Source organism: Anas platyrhynchos, chromosome 6 (assembly GCF_047663525.1).
Source record: "Anas platyrhynchos isolate ZD024472 breed Pekin duck chromosome 6, IASCAAS_PekinDuck_T2T, whole genome shotgun sequence".
NCBI classification, from domain to species: domain Eukaryota; kingdom Metazoa; phylum Chordata; class Aves; order Anseriformes; family Anatidae; genus Anas; species Anas platyrhynchos.
The window spans coordinates 21112074-21127500 of NC_092592.1; the positions used below are offsets into that span (position 1 = coordinate 21112074).

The following is a 15427-nucleotide window of genomic DNA, read 5'->3' on the forward strand; positions in this document are numbered from 1 at the left end:
TGTTGAAAGGAAATGTGGGGCAATAGAGGAAAAACTGAAAGATGTGACAAAAAGCCTGTTAAGAATTCCTCAGAAAATACTGCTTTTTCTTTTTTTCTTCTTTTTTAAGGAGAGTCCTTTTTTTCCTAGGGAAAAAAAATCTTACCAAAAAAGTCTATTTTCTGTTTGTTGGCCTGGAGATCTTGTTTGCGTTTCAGGAAGGATTGCATGCTCAGCGGAGTGTGTGTGAGAGCAGGAGTTTTCGGTGTGGTGACGTGTCTGTGTTTCGGAGTGTGTCCATGTCCCAGTATAATGTACTTGTCTTTATTGATGCGCCTTATGATGGATGGATTGCAGAGCTGGCAGGTTCTTCCTGAGCGTTTGTAAAGCTCCACAGGGCTCGGTGCTACAGGGTCCCAGTCCTGACAGAAGCCCAGAAACATCCCTGCCATTCAGCCAGGGCCTGCTCCTGCCCCCTTTATTCCTAACGATTTGTACTGTCCCTGTGACTGGTTTGCCTGAAACTTCTGGGGATACTGGGGAACACAAGCACAGAGCAAACAAGGCTTGAAAAATCCAGACAAGAATCGGAGCTGTGCAGGGCTAGAGCTTGGCAGTGTTTCCCAATGTAAAACGTCTTTTTCAGTGACACGGGGTGACTTTTTCTTGGTGAGGGGAGTCCAGATTTTTTATCAAAGGACACAATTTGGAATTTTCTGTTGAAGGTAGAAAGGATCAACAGTTCAATATGGATTTAGGATTTCTTTGAGGGATGGCCTAGAAAACAATATCCCTTTTCCTGTCTCCAAATCAATGAAAATCAAAGTCAGAATTGAAATGATCATCTTTACTGATAATTATCACTACTGTTGTTATTCTTTTGTTAGTACCATTAATACAACTACCTGCTTGTGTGCTTAGGCTTAATGTAGCACGGCCTGTCTTTCCAAGGGTGTGCGGTCATACCACTGGGGCATGTGAGTACTTGGGGTCCTGCTGTACACGTGGTCTTGTCAGTGCTAAATACAGCTGTGCAGAGGTACTGAAAGAGGTAGTGCAGAGCTTGAGCTGTGTTTGAGCTCTGTACATGGTCCCATGTAGTTGGTAGTCCATAGCAGAGTGGAGGCCTGAAAGGTGGCAGTGTCTTTCTAGAAAAGCAAAAGAAGAGAGAAGTCTTCCAAATGCTTCTTGCCTTGCAGAATGGCATCGGCACACACACTGGAGGTTCATAGCCGAGCCTCCTGGAACCACAATATTTTCAAGAAAAACTTGTTTCGTATGCATCCGGCTCCTCAAACAGATCGATCAGGTAAAATTTTAGTTTGATTAAATTAAATCATATTCAAGTATATATTGCAAATGTAACCTCAAGGCCCAGTTTGGGGAGCCTGATGCCTAGCATCGTGGACAGGCAAAGTCCACACCATGGTGACTGTGCAGGAGGGTGTGATCCCACTGGGATGACCATGCTTATGGAGCTTGCAGCCACAGCACTAAACCCTGCTGGCTGGCAGTGCACGACACACCTGAGGTGTCCACGCTGCTGTGTGTTAATCAGGCCGGGGGAGTTTGTCTCCCTGGGTATGCCCACGTCACATTGAAGCGGTGTGGTGCAAGCAGAGCTGCTGGTTTAGCTGTTGGCCTGCAGGTCTGGAAGAAGTATGCATGCCGGTCTCCCTGGCTGCAGCTGCAACCCCATGGAAAGTTATAAGGCTCTGTTAGGCAGCGCTGGCCCTGTCAGTAAATCATTGCATAGTGCAGGCTTCTTTTTCACCCTGCTTTGGACTCCATAGAGAGTCAGACAGACTGTGCTGAGCTGGTCCCATCTGCACCCAACCTGGACAGCAGCTTTATCTTGCCTTGTAAAACTGCAGAGCTCTGTGACAAAAGAGTTAATCTCTGCCTTTGTTTCTCTTCCTCTCTCTCTTCTCTCTTGCAGCGGGACTGAAAGGCAAGATGAGAGCAGATCCATCAGTGTCAGCTGCTTTCAGTACATCAGCACTTTTGGGGGGTTTATTGGGGACTAGCCCATCAGCAGTGCTTCCAAACTGCAAGCGCCCTGCAGGCAGCCCCCTCCTCCTGCAAGCAGCCAGGCTGCCTGGGGGGGCAGCGCCAGGCCCCCCCGTGCCACTGGCCAGGGGCTGGGTGATAAATGACTGCGTGAGCCATCGTGGTGGCTAGCGAAGTCCGGAGGGTTGGCCAGCACCAAGCTCCTGGGGAGGCAGCAGTGGAACCGCATTAATTTCTGGGCGTGCGTCCATGTGTGTCTGTGTGTCTGAAATAATGCACTTGACACACACATGCTTCACTTCCAAAACAGAGTAACACAGAAGAGGGGTGGAAGAGAAAGGGAGGAGAAAAAAAACAAAACCCAAACCCAATCTGATTGGCAGGTTAATGAAGCAGCTCATAAGAGCGATGTATATGATAACCATAGAAACCGCCTGTAAGTACTCAATCGCTTTACACATACAGACACACTTCCATGCCTAGCTCTGTGTGTACGCGTTTACCTATAGATGAAATGTGCGTGTCTGTGTAGATGCATATCTCAAAGATGCAGGAACGCAACATCAGTGCTTTTCAGTGAAACCAAAGAGTAAATGGGAAACTGAAAAAATTAAGCTCCGTTAGCCTGGCAGCATTGTTTGTCCTCTGCCTTTTATTTCACTTCTGGGGTTGGAAGTCTTCCAAAGAAGTATGGGGAGTTTGGAGCACACATCTCACTGACTTGTATTCGTAAGGCCTTTTGGTATTCTTGAAAACTACACCTGTGTTTCCTGACCACAGGTCTCAGGCAGAGCAGCCTCAGCCCATCCACACGAGGCTGGGAAGTTGCAGTTGTGTGGAGAAAGTGGAGCTGGAGCTTGAACCCAGATCTAATCCTGTGTTTTGACTAATTCCTCATCACATTGGTATGTCACCCTTTGAAAAGATAGATGTATCTTTTACTAGGCAGATATTTGGACGTCTTTGTTTGCCTCTGTATTGTATATATCCGTGGGAATTTCCCCATGTACTCTGGACTGGGGCAATGACTTACACAACAATCCTTTCTTTTGTGGAACCTATTAGCAAATATAAATAGCGACATACTGAGCTCTTGTGGATGGGCAACAACCCCAGGAACTGAAAAAACAAGTTCAGCATGACTAAGGACCTTTAGCTTTTCATTTCATGACTCTGCTCTTACTTGTAAGCCTCAATGTTACAGTAAGATATTTCCTCTGAGTTCTTTTCCTAGCTTGTCTTAGGGAAAAAGAGAAGATTAAGAGGTTTCTCATACGCACAAAGGAGTGTTAAAGTTGCCAGCTCCTAGTAAATGCCGTGTGGTATTTCCAAGTATCATCATTGTGGATGAAAACTTCAGGGATCCAAGTGCGCTGAAAAGGATCAGAACCAGAAGCCTGATAGACAGAGCGCAACCTACACAACAAAACCATGGCTTTGATACTGAAGTTTGATTCAGATTTAAATTTTTGAGAAAGTCCTCAGCAAATTCCTCTCTGAGAGTACACAAATAAGTTTCTGGCCTCAGGACTTCTGGAAAGAGTTGTGTCAGTTATTTTCTCCCCTGATGTGAACTCTGAGATGAAAGCGGTTAAGAGGTGGGATGTGTCACATGCAGCACCAGGCAAGGAAGATAGATACATGTGTGTCTCTTGGGCAATTTGCAAGTTGCCATACATATGTAACCATACATACTTACACTTTTGCTACAGCACCAAGGGATCCATTTATTAGAAGGCAACTAGTGTTGTCTTGGTCTAGGTCTTGAGCAGAGGTCTCGATGAGCTTGTGATCAGCAGAGCTTACAGGCAAAATGGTCAAATATTTCTGTTAATCTTGCAGCTGCAGAGCAGAAATGCCATGTTCCTGATCATATGGAAAATGGAAAGAGGAGCTGGGAATGGGACTTGGATCTCCAGCATGGTAAGCCTGGTTTTTCTGTTTCTGTCTATGTTCATCATGCTAAAGCAACACTGGCTGCATGTTGCCCATTTTCATTCTGGTGAGAACACCTGTTTTCTTTCAATTTCTGTGCTCCTATTCCCATGTGTCTTTAGCAAAGTCATCTGAATTTGTATCTCTGTTGCAAGCGAGTTATTTGGCCTGTGTTGTGTGTTCCTGCCCCGTCATGAGAAACAGCAGTTTGTCCAAGGAGGCTCTTGTGGCCTTTTTTTTTGCATTCAGATAGTCAGTGTCAGTGAATGCTCAAGAAGAAGCCTGTCTTTTTAGAACATGAAAATTTATTCCTAACTATAGCTGTGTTTGTCACAATTATTTGTGTAAATAGGCACACTCAAAACAATTTAACCACAGATCTGATTTGCAGCTTGTTGAAACTGCTGGGAAAATGCACGTGGGCTTCCTGTGTTCCTAGAATGGGATCTTCCAAGCACGCAGCTCTCCCTGGAGAGTGGTGCTAGCAGATGAGTCTGAGGAGCAAGCCACTTTGAAGGAAAAGGTAGATGCAAATGGTTTTGACAGCACTGTCCAGCCCCCACAACACTACTTACTCCTGTCATTTAGGTATTAGAGACCATGTGGGTTCAGTGGCCAGACCTTGTTAATGGGGAACAGAGGTTAGTGGAAATGAATGCCTCTGAGTTGTGGCTGGGAAGTCACAACGGGTTTGCTGTGTGTCTGTGCTAAGAAAAAAATCAGTGTATATACTGAGATTGTCCAGGGTGGAATGTTCTGCCGTTAGAAGTTTGGATTTATTGTAGCCAGCCAAACTGTTTTTCCTCCCTCTGACCTCCCCCTGCTGGCTCTGGCTCTCAGCTTGCTGCTTGCTGTTTTCCAGTACCCCAGCTGGAGTCTGGGGAGTTGCCGGCTAAATGTCCCCCTGCCTTTTGTTTCTGCTAGTGGTAGACAGAATTTGGGGAAAATGCCTTTTACACAGAAATGAATAGATGTTTATCTTAGTCTTTAGGGACATCATAGCTCTGTAACTGGGAATCCTGTGGCTTTGGGTGCAATTTGAATCACCGTGAACACTGTTCTGCCTAGCATTCCCTGTCATTCTCTACACTCCCCTCATTCTCTGTTCCTCAGGCTTAGGGTGTGTAGTTGTCCTCCACAAGCATTTTAACTTCTCTTTGTAAGATGGAAGAGAACAAACTGACTTAAGCCAGGCTGGAAGGAGATTGGGGCTGATAGAAGTTCAAGCTGTAGCCTAGGAAAGTGTCCTTGCAGCAAGGACCTGCCAGGCCATTCTCCATCAGGAAGGACACCATCAGGTTTGATGCCGTTTGTGCAATTCCCTCTTCTCCTGGCACTGGCGCGGTGGCAAGTGCTGGGGGGCAAATCATTTGATACAAGAGCAGTAGGTTGAGGGAGGGGAGAAAACGAGGTCTCTGCCTTTGATGGTAAGGAGAGGGCTGCACACAGCAGCTCGGCCACCCAGGCCAGCCAGCCAGCCCCGGGAGGCGTCCCAGTCAGCCTAGCAAGCTCAGCTTTGCTGTCGCCAGCACTGCTGAGAGCAGAAGTTGGGGATGGGTGAATCCAGATATCCGGGTTGCTTGGGTATTGGCTGGAAATGTTTCTCCATATCCGGGTGGCTGCCTTTGCATGATATCCATGTTCATCGGAAAATGAATTATTCCATCCACCAAGCTCCCTGAGCAGGGAGGGTTACCCCCCAGTACCTGGAGCTCCTCCTGGGAGTGGTGTGGGTGCAGGAGCATGTGTGTCTGCACGCCTGCTAACTGAGGGTGTGTTGTGGACATAGATGTGCACGGACAGCAGGAGATTGTGTGTGACTGCAGACACAGAGAAGGAACTGCACAAGTGATGCAGAGATCAGGAAGACTCCTTGCTCTGTGTGTGTGTGAGAGAGAGGATGCCCTTGGGGATGCTGAGTGGCTTTGTCTGCACTTCCCTCCGGGTGAGGTGAGCTGTGTGCAGGGAGCAGAGGCTGCAGGGTAGGTGACAAGGCATTCCTTGTCTTTGCCTTTATGTGTCTGAGGAGCATACAGATGGCCCAGACTGTGCGTCGCTGCTTTTTAGATCTGATTTTAGAATGGTTGATGTGGGATGCAAGCCAAATTTGCCCATGGTTTCCTGTGTGCTTGTGCTTAGAGGTGGGAAAAGTTCACGTGCATAGACAGAGTGCTGAAAAGCTGCGTGTGTGGTGGAGGATCTGGTGTCAGCTGGCATCATTATTAGTTTGGATTCATTTGACACTGACTGTGGCCCTTCTCAACACAGCTCCAATTCTTGTCTTACTGATTTTGCAGCTGACCGACCCCATGCGTATCGCTGTGTAACTTACACCAGCAAGTGAGCAGAATAAGGTCTTGTGATGTTTAAAAATAAAACCTTTACACCCCTGCCTGACAGCTTTCTTGAGGTTCTTTAAGTCACAAGAGGTCGTATCACCCACAGGGCAGTATGGTCTGTATATGCACCAGGGTTGGGGTTTTCCAGCTACAGCAGCAAGGAGTGATCTCTCCTGGAAAGCAAAACTACTTAATTGTGGCTGCTCTGAGAGCAGCCTGGTTGGCTGCTAGGCAGCGCAGTGCCGAGTCTCAGGCTCAGGGTATTCTTGGAAATTTGTGTTATTAATTGAAACCTTATTAATGGCAAACACAGGATGACATTTTACATGGCTTAGTTATGTTCTGTGAGTCGTTGGTACAATGCAGCCTCAGCCACGAGGCAGGGAAGCTCCTGCTGTAACTGATAACAGAGGCAATAACATCTCCGTTCCCACTAACTGGTCCTGCGGTGACAGGGACAGCCCCTGCAAATCATCATCTGATCATCATCTCTCTGGTGGCCACTCTGACTGGGGTTAAGGGAAGTCCCAGAGGAAAGCAGAGTGGTGGTCTGTTACCAGTGGGCTTCAGAACTTTGGCTTCTCCAAATGTCAGAAATGCCCTTAGAAATAAAAGGGCCTTGAGGTGAGGGAAGTGTTGCCATCACACTGGAATTCAGTAGCCCCAAGTTTGGGGCAGATGTGATGCTGCTCTTCATACCGAAACTTCGGGTGCTGGGCAATGGCTGCGTTCTCTAGAGCAATGCTTGGGTCCCATTCTTCCACGTTTGAGACATGGGTCAAGTCCAGGTCTGGTATTTATGGTAGTGGGGGAAGTATGTGTGTTTGGGAGAGAATTGACTAGTGCTCATAATAACCTGCAAAAGTCCTTTTCCTCAGCCCATCTCCATAGATGGGCAGTGCCATATATCTAAACATTGAAATGAAATTCCTGTGGAAACAAGAACAGACTTAGATCCTTAATATTTTTTGAACAAAGTGGCATTCTCCAGTCATTGTATAGCTATGGCTGCTGTGGTCCTGCCTAGTCCATGAAGGCTCCATCTTCAAGCAGATTTCGGAAGGCCACTGACCAACAGTTTTTCTCCTTTCTTATGGCTGTAAGCATAGGCTAAGCAGGTATACTGCTTAGAAGAGGCACTCCTGTAAGCCACAGCTGTGAACCTGCAGCCTCTTTTGTCTGGGGAGAAACACAAGGCAGTACAATAACCCAAAACATCCCCATTGATCCTCCCAGATCCTTCTTCCCTGCAGCTGTGCGTGCGTCCTCTTCTCTGCTAGAACTCCCTTGGTCTCCTCTCACACAAGGAAAAGTCCAGTTGTGGGTGCCAGCTGGGCTGTTCCTTGTTTGTGACAGCCAGGAGGGGCTTCTGGAGCTAAATATCTTCACAGACTGATGGGAACTTGCTTTGAGGACCTCCACAGCTCTGCCTCTCTACAGATCTGTGGGGACACACATGGTTTGTCACTTATATCCAGTGGTGCAGTCCCACTCCACAACTATCAGCTTCCTCAGTGGCTGGAGCTGGGTACTAGTAAGTCTTCTTTGCAACAGCTGAGAGCTGTATGGGGGTATGCAGGCAGCAGAGCTCCTCTGCACTCCCTTGTCCAGCAGCAGAATTATTCCCACAAAGGCACTGCAGGCACCGGGAGGAAATTATAGGCCAAGCACTTAAACTCTTCCACCCTGGTTTAGCCAGAGCCCCACAGCTGTGGATTGTCTGATGCCAGCAAAATAAACCAGATGGATGACACGGATGGAGACAGGCCAGGCTGGGATGGAAAGCACAGAGTGCCCTCCTGACTTGACGGGCTTCTGTAAGATGGAGTAGCACAGGCTGAAAAGAGCCCTCAGCTGCAAAGCTCCCCCTGTTCAAGTGGCAGAAAATTGGATCTACTGTTTTTTGCAGGGTTTCAGCTGGTGGGATCTCCTCTTACGCTGCAGGAAGAGGGATGGTGCTCTGGGTACCTGCAGGAAGATGGGATGCTCCCAGGCTCTGTGGGAAGGAAGAATCCAGATCTGCAGCTGTAAAGAGCAGTGGGCTTGGGAAGAAAAATCTAGCAGTCGCAGTGAGATGTATCATAGACCGTAAACATGCTAGAGGGTATGGCTGCAGTTGCCAGTTTTGGTTAGCAGGTTGCAGGAAGATGGAGCCCACCCAGTCTGCAAAGGACAGTAACGGGCCAGTGCTGCTGGGCAACATCTGCTGCTTTTGCAAGAGGCTGGTCTTGGGTGTTCCTCCAGCACTTTGTGACCATAGTTTGTTACCTGGGTGATGACAGTGCCTAAAATGCAGATTAGACTCTCGCTGTGCTAGGTGCTATATATACAAGCCTAAGGAAATTCATGTCTAAAAAGAACTTTCTCCCACGATTAACAGGACACTGCTTTGTGGATGGGTTATCACAAAAGACTGAGGAAAACACAAATGCTTCAGCCCACCTCCTGTCCAGGGTTCCCAGAGCGCTTCAAAGCCCCAGGTGAGACAACCTGCCATTGTCTCTGCATCTTCCTACTAGCTTTCTATGGCACCCAAGCTTGGTGTTCTCTAATAACAAGTCATCTAAATGTCTCATTGATCTCTTGAGCTGGGAGGCTACAAAGGGCCGTGGGACTTTCTATGGAGAGAGGACTCAGCTGCAGAGAGACATGGAGTCCATATTGGTGCTGAGAACAGAACTTCACTCTGTCCTAGTCTTATGCCTTAGCTCCATGTTTGACTTGCTTTCCAAAAGTCTGTCTGGGATGTTTTGAAAGGTAGGAGCAGCGTGTCCAGCACTAGAATATGCCTACAGGATGCTTTGGGGTACTTTGAGTAGGGGTGTCCAGCTTTATTGGGTGATGGGTCTTTCCACCATGAAACACAAGTTGCTGGAGCTCATCTCGAAATAAATGCTTGAACGTCAGCTCAGTGCCTCTTCAAGCCAGGCCAAGCTGCTTGCAAGTCTGTTTTGGAAGGGTTTACTGGACACTCCCCTCAGCGTGCTGGAAAATCAGCCCTGCCGGTAACAGGTACTGTCCAGACCCATTACACTGTGTTTATGGGGTTCAGTGTGGAGGGGTGGATCCAGGATGTGCTTGCCAGGCTGTTTATGGCTGTGGGGGAGTGTGCCCTACCTAGGTGTGTTCCCCACCTCTGCCATTTGTCCTTTTTCTCTATCCTGCCGTCCCCGAAGCAGCCCGGATTGGTTATAGCCCACATGTTATAGTGGCCAACCTGCAAAGAGAGAGCCAGAAAAAGTTAATGTGGAGTTCTGGTCTACTCCCAGGATGCATTTGGGCTGCAGCCCATAATGATATGTATAATTGCGAAGGCCTGCCAAAAAAAGCAGGCTGGATTTAATTGAGTCAACACACTGCTATTAATAATAAAATGGCAGAGACTTTGCTATTAATCACTTGTGCTGGCTTTATCACAGGCAGTCTCGGCTATCTGGCTACCAAACAAGACCTTTAAAAAAAATGGTGCAGTGGAAAACTTACTAGTGGGAATACACCTGCTAACAAAACAGACCTTGTAAACAAAATGTTCCTTGCAGAAGGAGGTACTTTCTGAAGGGACGGGCTCTTCGGGAGGCAAATGGGGAGTATCTCAAGGTATAGGAGCAGGTATAGGAACAGATCAGATGGAGGATGCACTTGGCAAATGGTGTATCTTTGGAAAAGGTTATGCTTGATAAAGGACTTTGTTTGGGGTGGGAACTCAGGGAGAAATGAAATCTCCAAAGAGAGAAATGTAATTGCTGCAGGAATATAAAACAGCCCAGGGAGGAATGCATCTGTTACTAGGAAATGGCAAACACTGTATCCGCTGAGGTACTGAACAAAAAGGGAAATGCAAAATAAATAACATGCCTGACACCTAAATTGCAGCCCTGCCTGTGGAGGGCTGGATAAACCGTGGTGTGTTGTGGTGGCTGGCTGGACACGGAGCTCTGCAGCCCAGAGTGCACTCTGCCAGCACTGCACGCAGCAGCGTTGGGGCAGGAGGGTCTGGTCTGCCACTGAGGCCCAGAAATGCCCTCCTTCTGGGACTTGCCTTGGCCATGCACTGGGGAGGAGGAAGGACTTGGATGGGGCTCCAGCCCTTTCCATGCGTGCATCGCCTGCTCGTGTTCCCCGTGGCCCTTGATGGGCTGCACCCCAGTGCCTGGGAGCAAGCCATGGGCTGGCACCGCTTCCTCGCGGCTGTGCAGTAAGAGCACGCTGCAGTTTTAAAAGCCCTCCCCCAGCTGAGGTTTTTATTGTAGCAAACGTGGCAGTGGCATTCTTTGCTTTTGCTTCTGAGTAGAGCTGCTTGCCATGATTGTGTCTGGGAAGGGACCATGAAGCAAAAGGGTCTAAAATGCAGGAGGAGGGGAAGGGGTTCGAAAATGGTGCATCTGAACAGGGATGTGATGTGTTTATAGGCAGAGCCAAAGAATGGAGAGCAGGTAGAAAACCAAACAAACCAGGTGCCATTATATGGCTTTGAGCGGGGCTTAAAAAATTAAGACAGGGAAAGATTTTGTTAGCAGACACTTGGACGGGGAGGACTCCTGCCTTCCACAGCTGAGAATGCCAAAGGAATGGATCTTCTCTTGCAAGTTTGCAGGCACAAAGGGATACATTTTCTGTGCACCAATGCAAAAAAAAAAAAAAATATCTATATGCATCTTGCACCAAATAGTCAAACAAAATAAATCATTTAACAGGCTTAAAGGCCTTTTTCTTTCTGCTATGATTTAAATAAGGTTTGTAAATGAGTGCAAGCATTATCCATCAGGAAGAAGGAGAAAAAAGAAAAGAGAGAGAGCAAGAACAAAATCCCAGAAAAAAAATTATCCACTTCCTGCTGTTTTCCTTTCCTCCCCATAAAGTGAGTGTCTTATCCTCAGAGAAATTCACTTCATTGTTAGAAATAGCCGAAATTGGCTTGCAACTAGTAAAGATGCCAAGAATTTGCACCTTGCTCTGTGACCTAAAGCAAAAATGACATGAACATTGACAAATTTGACAAGGAAATTTGTGCAAAAAACAACTTCTATTTGGCTAGCCAAGCAGCAAATATGTCGGATGATATGCTTTATTAAGCAATCCATTTTTCAGCAATAGCTGCACCATCTGCAAAGGTTAGTGTGCATCAGGCTTTCCACAGAATTTCATCTGCGTCTGCAGCTAGGTGCAACACACGACCACATTTTTCATGTACATACAATTTTGGATGCAAATAGAATACTTGATGAAAGAGGTGACCTTCCGGACTGACTTCCCCCATGCAGTAAAGTCACAGGCACAGAAGCAGCTGAGAGAAACATATCTCTGCCTGGAGGTAGGGGGGGAGCCGGGGAGAGGGAGGAGGAGGAAAGGGAGAAATAAAAAGAGGAGAAAACTTCAAGGAAGAGTGTTTCCCCAATAAATGCTTTGGCATATCACAAAGCTGAGACTCCACTTGTTCAAAGGGGTACCGAGACTGTTGGGTAGCTGCAGTTCCCTTCTGGATGGTGTCCATTTCTCAGCCCTCTAGTTTTTGTCATGTTATGTTGTGTAGTTCCTGCTGCTATGATATCTAAGCATCCTTGGCTTTTCTCCTTTACTTTTGTTGGTCCCTCTGTCACGTTTTGCATTCCAGACTTGTCATCTCATTTCCTCTCTTTCAACGATGGTCCCTGCCTAGGGCTGCTGGATCTCCTTCCAAACATCCTTGGCTTTACAGGCAAGGAGAGGAAGAATTGCGTTCAAATACTGGTTGGATGTATGCATTTTCTGCCTTTATTTTTATTTTTATTTTTTTTGAGGCATGGTGGTCCTGCCTTTGTATTTTCCTGTATTGTTTTCTACTGGATACAGTCCTTTCATGTCCTGCCTGCCCTACATTAGGTGGAATCAGCTCTGGTCCCCAGTCTTCTTCCCCAAGTGTATGCTGTACACATGGCTCCCTACGCCTCATTGATGGTTGCTGGTTATAAATTCATGTTCTCAATCCCTACTCCGCTTAGCTGAAGTTGGATGCCATCCCAGTGCCTTGCAACTGTCCCTGGTCCAGTGGAAAGTTTAATCTGCCAGTTCGTGGCGTGTCGTCCTATGGGGAGAGTTCAGTTCAGTGCAGCTCCGCACTGCACAGAGAGAAGCTCATTAGCAGGACATGGTAGTGTCTGATGACACTGTGGTCCAAGAAGGCCTCATTAGGCACAAAATGTTTTCTGCGGCTCTCTGAGATTTCCTGGTAACTTAAGGAATTCAGACATAGTTACCACCGGGGCACAGATGAAATGGGGAGCAAAGATGCCCTCTCCGAGGGCCATCCCCCATCTGTGCCTTTTGGAGGAGCAGATACTGGATGAGGCCTTTGACTCCTTTTAAGCAGCTTTGGATCTTCGCTACAGAGACGCAGATGGGACTGGATGGGTCTGGCAGGCTCACTGTCCCCTGGTTGGCTGCTAAGTGGTGTTAAGTGATGAATGTTAAACTTAACAAGGGGACTCTCAGATTTACGTAAGGGTTTTACTGCCTGCCAGGTATGAATGATGGAGCAGCTTTGATCTTTAGGGGGATCGGTACTGGAAGTGATTTAAACTAAAGTTAATAAAACTGCTTAAAACTGTACTCTGCAGTCCCACAGGCTGAAGAAGCCCTAGTGGTCACTTGACTGCTCTAAGTAAAAATTGTTCACATTTATGAGGGAGACCAAATCCCACTGGTGTTAACTGTGTTTCCAGCTGAATAATAAATGGCATCTTCCAAGAGTTCTACACGTCCTTCCTTACGTTCGCTGCAGATCCCATCGCCTGCTGGAGCCCCCAAGCTTTTATCCACAGATGCAAAAAATGGTAGGCTTGGTATTTCCACGGGGTTTTCGCATTCTCTGTCCACTTCATAATCCCTAAACCAGGTCTGTTCCCTTTGACATTTTGTAGCATGACACAAGCTAATGCTGGTGCTTTTTTATTTTGCTGCTATTGGGACTCTTGGTATGTTTTATCTTTGGTATTTGCTGGCCAGCACTGACAGGTAAATGTCATAAACATTAAAATTTCATTGGCTTCATGGTGGGCTTTGCCACCAATGACCTTTAGAAAGAGGACATCATTAAAGCATGTTTACAGTTTTTATGAGTGGTCCCATAATGTCTTCCCCATCCCCATACAACCTTATTGAGTTCCCCACAAAGGTGAAAATTCTCATTTGTAATGGACAGTCTGTTTTCCATCTCCCAGGCACCTCAGCTGTCCCCTCCAGTATAACCACAGGTATTTCCATCGGGCATTTCTGTAATGTCCTGAGATGAAGCTGTGTGAGCTGCAGTGGGCAGCTGTGTACCCTGTACTGATTCAGGTGGAGAAGTGTTTTTCTTGTAGCTATCAGAGAAGTTGCTGGGCTTTACCAACACCCCTGTATCAGCCCAGCTCATTAGGTTTACAAGCAAGACCAAATTCCATCACTTAACAGTGTTCACAGCCATTGTACAAACACTTCTTCCAGAGTCCTGCGAGGCCATCCTACATGCCAGGGGTTCATACCATCACCCCGAGTCACCAGACACACGAAAACAGAAGACACGCTGCTATTGCCATAGGGTTTTCTAATTCCCCTGCTATTTCCTAGAAACCCTTAAACAGCTACCAGAATACCTTCTGTCTGCTTGATAACAGAACAAGTAGCTTTTGTGGACCTCTCTAGAAATCAGTGATTGGCAGCCACTGAAATTGAATTAGCAGTAACTCACCACTGGTAGACGAACACTTTTGTTTATTTATTTATTTATTTATTTATTTATTTTATTTCAGCCCAGTGCGCTGTTATTCATGGAAGTCCTCAGCACGATGATTTGATGAGGCCATGATCTTGGGGAGATACCAAATGAGGTGGGCTGTTTCAGATGGATTACACAGACATCCCAAATTGTAAAGGTACAGTCAAGTCTGGGGTGGGTTTTGCTCTGCAGAGCAACCAGCTGAGAACTACCAGTGCCTGGGAGGAAGTTGCATGAAAATCTTGTTACTTGTACCTTGTTATATAATTACCTCTTGCAGAGTCTGGGTGTTTTTCTGAATTACAGTCACTGCTGGAGGCAGGTTATGGGCTTAGACAGACCACTGGCTGTACAGCCTGGTATTTCCTGCATTCTTATTTCCATGGATCCTCTAACACCCCTGCCTTTGTCACGCTGTTGTGTGGCACTACAAGGATGTTGCATGTCTGAGGTTGTTGTGGCATTTCTACAGACAGCTCCGAGTGGTATTTTCAGAGCCCCCTGATATGCTCCTCGCACTCCCGCATTTTCTAAACCCCCTGGGGGCTGAGGGTCATCTCTCACTTTGCATGGCATAAATTGATAATGACACAATGAAATCAGTCATGATGAAATGGCTCCATTTTGATTACAATGGGAGGGGATTTGGGATCTGTGTTTCTGTTGTGGTGTCTCATGAGCCATCCTTAAACCACAGTGGTGGTTTAAATCTTTTGGCAAAGGTTTCCAACAACTCTCCTATCCCATCTGATAAGCTTGTGGCTAGGTTCAGCAAACTCTGCTTTCAGAGGTTTTTCTACGTGTTTCCTGAGAAATTCTTCATGTTGCGTCTTGCAGAAGCCTGTCTGTTCCCTATGGCTGGATTTCTGTGGGGCTGCGACTGTTGTCACAGCAGTGACTCACACACTAAAAGATATCCTCCTCATCCACCGCTCAGTGTGTCTGAAGCAGCATTTTGGGAAGCATCGCTAGATTTATGGCCATTTGGTTATGGCTTCTAATTTCTGTCTCTCCCTGCCCTGCATCATCTAAGGGCTAGTTTCTGGTCTTGTCCCTTGACACAGATGCTGTGCGTCCCTGGAAATCCAGGACCCTGAGACTTCTTTGAACCCAAGTCCCTGCCCTCAGCTCGTTTCTGCTCCTGGTCTGTTGCCCACACTGCAGTGTGCAGTCAGAGCACTGAAATGCTCAGGCAGGACAAATCAATGGGTGTCTGCTGATTTACGCTGCTGGAGGATGGGGCCCAGGTCGGAGGGAGAGCACAGAACCCCCCAGCAGAGCCTTTTTAAAAGAAACCGCAGGCAGGTATTTCAGCCCGGTTAGCCGGGCGTTCAATTATGGCTTTTGCTACAGAGTAAAACCAGTTTTTCCAAAGGACACCGGTAGCAGCCTCTTAAAAAAGGAGTCGTGGCCCCTCCCCGGTGACCTTTCC

At 47.1% G+C, this 15427-nt stretch overlaps 1 long non-coding RNA gene across 3 annotated transcripts in view; it reads left to right on the top strand.

Moving 5' to 3' along the window:
• The window catches only part of LOC110353763 (uncharacterized), a 315225-nt gene that overhangs the window by 288095 nt on the left and 11703 nt on the right, over positions 1-15427 (top strand). For 2 of the 3 annotated variants that reach the window (XR_011810360.1, XR_011810362.1), the window contains 4 exons: positions 3832-3912; positions 8644-8743; positions 12962-13072; positions 14030-14152. This is a non-coding gene — a long non-coding RNA (uncharacterized lncRNA). Of the gene's footprint in view, positions 1-2769; positions 2895-3831; positions 3913-8643; positions 8744-12961; positions 13073-14029; positions 14153-15427 lie in introns of all 3 variants that reach the window. The other variant, XR_011810361.1, reaches the window with a different exon arrangement.